This window comes from Odocoileus virginianus, chromosome 15 (genome assembly GCF_023699985.2).
Source record: "Odocoileus virginianus isolate 20LAN1187 ecotype Illinois chromosome 15, Ovbor_1.2, whole genome shotgun sequence".
Taxonomy (NCBI): domain Eukaryota; kingdom Metazoa; phylum Chordata; class Mammalia; order Artiodactyla; family Cervidae; genus Odocoileus; species Odocoileus virginianus.
Window position 1 is genome coordinate 15,905,909 of NC_069688.1, and position 7,012 is coordinate 15,912,920.

Here is a 7,012-nt window from a genome sequence, read left to right on the forward strand (position 1 = left end):
GAGTTTGAGCAAGATCTGGGAGTTGGTGGTAGACAGGGAAGACCGGTGTGCTACAGTCCATGGGGTTACAAAAAGTTGTGCCGGAGCCTGCCAGCAAACGAACCGGTCACGGGTGCAATCGCCAAAATACCTAAGAAATAAAGACTCGGAAAGATGGGGTTGAGAGGGACGGAGTCAGCTCTCGACTGAAACCGACAACTTTATTGAGGCGTAACATACATATATATGCTAACAGGACTCACTAAATTTCGATCAAGGACATGTATACGTGCAGAATCGCAGGCATTAGTCTTCACTCAGGAATTTTATCTCAACTCTTTAAGACTATCAGAGCAAGGGACTGGCATCTTAGTATGATTACAATCAGTTAAATATTATCTAAAGATTACCTAAACCATACACAGGAACCTGACAATCTCGTCAGGAAAATGGGTAAAAGGTCGCTACAGCAATTTCCTTGAGGGAGGTAAGAAAGGCCAACCTGCACTTTAATAAATCAGGGGTGGTGGGACAGAGAGGGACCTCTTGATCTCTCTCAGGGCCAAGAAGGAGCCTGAGCAGTCAGGCCGGCTCCCTGCAGAGTTGTACATGACTGAGTGACTGAACTGAACTGAACTGATGTCTCCTGCACTGACTGGCAGGTTCTTTGCCACTAACACCACCTGGGAATTCATGATCAGAAATACCTTTCTAATCACAACACACAACACAGAAATACAAAGGATCATAAGAGACTACTATCAGCAAATATATGCCAGTAAAATGGAACACTTGGAACGAATGGACAAGTTCTTAGAAAAGTGTAACCTTCCAAAACTGAACCAGGAAGAAATAGAAAATCTTAACAGACCCATCACAAGCACAGAAATCAAAACTATAATCAAAAGTCTTCCAATAAACAAAAGCCCAGGACCAGATGGCTTCACAGGTGAATTCTACCAAAAATTTAAAGAGCTAATGCCTATCCTACTCAAACTCTTCCAGAAAATTGTAGAAGCAGGTAAACTCCCAAACTCATTCTATGAGGCCACCATCACCCTAATACCAAAGCCAGACAAAGATGTCACAAAAAAGAAAACTACAGGCCAATATCACTGAGCATAGATGCAAAAATCCTCAACAAAATCCTAGCAAGCAGAATCCAACAACATATTAAAAAGATCATGCATCATGACCAAGAGGGCTTCATCCCAGGGATGCAAGAATTCTTCAATATTCACAGGTCAATCAATGTGATACAACACATTAACAAATTGAAGGATAAAAACCATATGATTATCTCAATAGATGCAGAGAAAGCCTTTGACAAACTTCAGCACCCATTTATGATAAAAACTTTCCAGAAAGCAGGCATAGAAGGAATATACCTTAAGAGAATAAAAGCTATATATGATAAACCCACAGCAAACATTATCCTCAATGGGGAAAAATTGAAAGCATTTCCCCTAAAGTCAGGAACAAGCAAGGGTGCCCCCTCTCACCACTACTATTCAACATAGTTTTGGAAGCCTTGGTTACAGCAAGAGCAGAAAAAGAAATAAAAAGAATCCAGATAGGAAAAGAAGAAGCAAAATTCTCACTGCAGATGACATTATCATCTACATAGAAAACCTTAAAGACACCACCAGAAAATTACTAGAGCTAATCAATGAACATAGTAAAGTTGCAGGATATAAAATTAACACACAGAAGTCCCTTGCATTCCTGTACACTAGCAATGAGAAAACAGAAAGAAATTAAGGAAACAATTCCATTCACCATTGCAATGAAAAGAATAAAATACTTGGGAATAAATCTACCTGAAGAAACAAAAGGCTTATATAGAAAACTATAACACACTGATGAAAGAAATCAAAGATGACACAAATAGATGGAGAAATATACCAGGTTCATGAATCAGAAGAATCAATATAGTGAAAATGAGTATACTAACCAAAGCAATCTATAGATTTAATGCAATCCCTATTAATCTACCAATGGTATTTTTCATAGAACTAGAACAAATAATTTCACAATTTGTATGGAAATACAAAAAACCTTGGATAGCCAAAGCAATCTTGAGAAAGAAGAATGGAACTCATAAAATCAACCTGTCTGACTTCAGATTATACTACAAAGTTACAGTCATCAAGACAATACAGTACTGGCACAAAGACAGAAATATAGATCAATGGAACAAAATAGAAAGCCCAGAGATAAATCCATGCACCTATGGACACCTTATCTTTGACAAATGAGGCAATAATCAATGGAGAAAAGACAATCTCTTTAACAAGTGGTGCTGGGAAAACTGGTCAATCACCTGTAAAAGAATGAAACTAGAACACTTTCTAACACCATACACAAAAATAAACTCAAAATGGATTAAAGATCTAAATGTAAGACCAGAAACTGTATAATTCCTAGAGGAAAACATAGACAAAACTCTCTCTGACATAAATCACAGCAAAGTCCTCTATGACCCACCTCCCAGAGTAATGGAAATAAAACAAAAATAAACAGATGGGACCTAATTCAACTTAAAAACTTTGGCACAAGGAAGGAAACTATAAGCAGGGTGAAAAGATAGCCTTAAGAGTGGGAGAAAACAATAGCAAATGAGGCAACTGACAAAGAATTAATCTCAAAAATATACAAGCAGCTCATGTAGCTCAATACCAAAAAAATAAACAACCCAATAAAAAAAATGGGCCAAAGAAGTAAACAGACATGTCTTCATAGAAGACATACAGATGACTAGCAAATACATGAAAAGATGCTCAACATTACTCATTATCAGAGAAATGCAAATCAAAACCTCAATGAGGTACCATCTCACGCTAGTTAGAATGGCTGCTATCTGAAAGTCTACAAGCAATAAATGGTGGAGAGGGTGTGGAGAAAAGGGAACCCTCTTACACTGTTGCTGGGAATGCAAACTAGTACAGCCACTATGGAGAACAGTGTGGAGATTCCTTAAAAAACTGGAAATAGAACTGCCATATGACCCAGCAATCCTGCTCCTGGGCATACACACCGAGGAAACCAGAAGTGAAAGAGACATGTGTACCCCAATGTTCATCACAGCACTGTTTATAATAGCCAGGACATGGAAGCAACCTAGATGCCCATCAGCAGATGAATGGATAAGGAAGCTGTGGTATATATACACAATGGAATATTACTCAGCTATCAAAAAGAACACATTTGAATCAGCTCTAAAGAGGTGGATGAAACTGGAATCTGTTATATAGAGTGAAGTAAGTCAGAAAGAAAAACACCAATAGAGTATATTAATGTATATATATGGAATTTAGAAAGATGGTAGAGATGACCCTATATGCGAGACAGCTAAAGAGACATAGATATAAAGAACAGATTTTGGACTCTGTGAGAGAAGGCCAGGGTGGGATGATTTGAGAGAATAGCATTGAAACATGTATATTACCATATGTGAAATAGATCACTAGTCCAAGTTCATTGCGTGGAACAGGGCACTCAAAGCTGGTGCACTGGGACAACCCAGAGGGATGGGATGGGGAAGGAGGTGGAAGGGTGGAAGGTTTGGACTGGGGGACACATGTACACCTGTGGCTGATTCATGTCAGTGTATGGCAAAAACCGCAATATTGTAAAATAATTGGCCACCAATTAAAAAAAAAAAAGAAATACTTTTCTTCATGAGAAACTTACCTGCATTAACCAGGTAACCTTTGTTTTCAAAACATCTCCTCCTTTTCTGTTCCCTCATTCTCCACGAGTTTTGTTTCCTTAGCTCTGAATGTTATACAAACCTCCAACACAAGGCTGCCCTTTGAGTCTTCATATCTTTATGGGGCTCATCTACGGAAGTGATTAATTCATTCTTTTAATCTATCTTATATCATTTTAATTGTTTAATGAGTCAAAGAACCTATAAAAGAAGAAGAAAAAAGTTCCACTATCTTATATCTCGACATATTCATTGCTGCTGGGGCTGCTACAGCTGAAATTGCAGGATCTCTTACAAGAGATAGCAGAAGGTAAGAATTCTTACTGCATCAGTCTCCAGATCTCTGCATGCAGGATTAGTTGAAATGAAAATGCTGAAACTATCTTTTTCTCAATGAGAATATTTCCTCTGAAGCCTGAAGGTGCATATACTGATATGCTTTTGGTAGCTAGTTGAGTAGGCTGGGTTCAGGGTCATAAATTCACAGGGAGCATCATCTTTGTCTGATCATGTCAGCTCTCAAGGGAAATTTTCATAAGGGGTTCCAGTCCACAAGCAGCCTTTGTCTTGTCAACCTTCACTGTCTTGGTAGTGGTAGAAAAGCCCATTCTAGTAGTGCCTGCCTGGCATGACAGGTTAGCACATCTGTGACTGGAGGTGTCTTACATTCTTGTGAGAACCGGAGAGAGACTTCTTACTACATCCTTCCTACTGCCTATGACAATGAAGGTCTTTGTTAACACTGGGAATCACCTTTTGGGATCTTGTGAGGGCTATATCTTTTGCATTCTCCTTTGGGATGCCTACAGCATCCATGGTTAAGCCTTTAAAAGATTTATTGGCTTGAGTAGCTATTGTGATTAGCAGATCCAACTCATCAACTCAACCCTTTGAAATGACTATATTTAAAAGAAAAATATATAGAGAGAGCTCCCAGCCTAAACAATTGTTTTACTTATACTTATATAAAGACCATGTTGAAAACTGCATGCCAAGGAGTGTAAGGGCTAGGGACTCCCTTAACAAGATTAAAAAAAACAAGAATTATACTAAGAACAATCTTAACGTTCACTTCTAATGTAAATTCCCATTCTCCCCAACTCCCTGTCCTTGACCCCCTGGAAGATCTTTTGGGTTATCTTCCTACTTAAATCCAGTCCTATCCTTTGGCAAACTCCCTTAGATCTCCAAACTTCTCCAACCTCCCCAGAAAATCTCTGAAATACCCAACTGCCTCTTTTGATTTCCCTTTCTTGAAAAGATTTTCAGAGAGCCCTCCCAAAGCATCCAGAAAGTAAATTTATCAGAATCACCTGAGATGGGTGATATGGCTCAATCTGCTACCCCTTACAACTCGTCCTACTTTCCAGGTCTCTATAAACAGGTTTTGTTATCTTTAGACTTTCATGTGCAATGCCCTTTACAGATGTATCCTGGAATCTCACTATGGATCATTCATGTTCCCTGGACAGCAGCAGATCTGAATTATAAACCCCTCTTACCTCCACTTTCAGAAAATTCTACCAACTTTAGATAGGGTTTAGAGAGACTTGTTTGCAACTAATCTTTCGAGAAACAAAAGTGTAACTTTGAGAGCAACTTGAAAGTTCACTCAGATTGCTTCCTGTTTCCTGCAGAGATTTGCAAATGTAAAAAAATTAGGACACTGGAAGCACAATGTCCTGAACTTAAGGAAAAGAAGGAAAATTTCAAAAATAATTACTCTAGACTTCTGATAATAAGCAAATATACCCTGAGACTCCTTGGATAAAACTTGGATATATTCTTTGTGCTTTTGTGATATAGATTTTCTATTCCATCTCTTCTAGGACCTAAGATCCAAACATCTCCTATGCCTTCTTTATAATTTCTATTTATTTATTTTTGGCTGTGCTGGGTTTTTGTTGCTGCTCGTGGGTTTTCTCTAGTTGTGGCAAGCAGGGTCTACTGTTTAGTTGTGGTGTGTGGGCTTATTGTGGTTGCTCCTCTTGTTGCAGAGCATGGACTATAGGCACGCAGGTTTCACTAGTCGCAGCCCTCAGACTCCGTAGTTGTGGCACATGGGCTTAGTTGCCCCCTTGGCATGTGGGATCTTCCTGGACAGAACCCATGTCCCCGGCATTAGCAGGTAGACTTTTAACCACTGGACCATCAGGGAAGTCCCTCCTATGCTTTCTTGTAAGTTGTCTTCCTCTCACTTGTGACTCAGTGTCTTAGCTCTTTGTTAGCTCAGGATCGTACATAAGCCTTAGTTACCTGTCTGTCTTTTCAGTCTACATGTCTTTTGAGAACTCCCATAAGCACATAACTAAATTTGCTTTTCTCTGTTAATCTATCTTATGTCATTTTAACGGTTTAACCAACCAAAAATCTAGAAAGGAAGAAGGGAAGTTTTTTTCTCCACTATAGTGACTGCAGGAAATAAAATGTGAGTGATGCCTCTTGGAGCTGAGCAATATGTTAAAAAACCAAAACCAAACCAAAACAAAACAAACAAAAACACAGTAAACTTGAAGATTTAATTGGCTTTATTCAATAATTGGGGTTTCTCAGGTAGTGCACTGGGAAAGAATCTGCCTGCCAATGCAGGAGACACAAGAGATTCAGGTTCAATTCCTGAGTTGGGAAGATCCTTTGGAGAATGAAATGACAACCACTCCAGTATTCTTGCCTGGAGAATTCAATGGAGAGAGGAGCTTGATGGGCTACAGTCCATGGGGTTTCAAAGAATCTGACAAAACTGAGCACCCACACACAACAACAATAGCATTTTCAATCATTCATTAATTTAGGCAGCATCCTACCTAACAAGTAAAAAGAGATCCCAGGAGTCATGCAAAATTAAAGGCTTTTATGAGCAGAAGGAGGTGGGAAAACATGTTTGTACTAAAGAATTGGTTGTTTAAGGCAACAAAGGCACCTTCCTTTGGGATAAGGAGGGGATCTATCACAAATTATGTCATTAATGATGGCCAGGTAACTCCAGAGTGACCAGTCACACTCCTGGGAGAGGCTGAAACTGCATTTAGTTTCATTATTAAGTCTCAGTTTGCTGACTGAGGACTTAGCACAGATGACTCCATTTATGGGGATGTTGCTTCTTTTTAAAAAAATTTTATTACTGGAGAATAATTGCTTTACAATTTTGCACTAGTTTCTGCTGTACCATAAAGTGAATCAGCTATATGTACATATATCCTCTCCCTCTAGAGTCTCCCTCCCACCCTCCTTCCCCATCCCACCTCTCTAGGTCATCACTGAGACCAAGCTGAGGTCCCTGTGCTATACAGGAGCTTTCCACTAGCTAGCTATTTTACACAT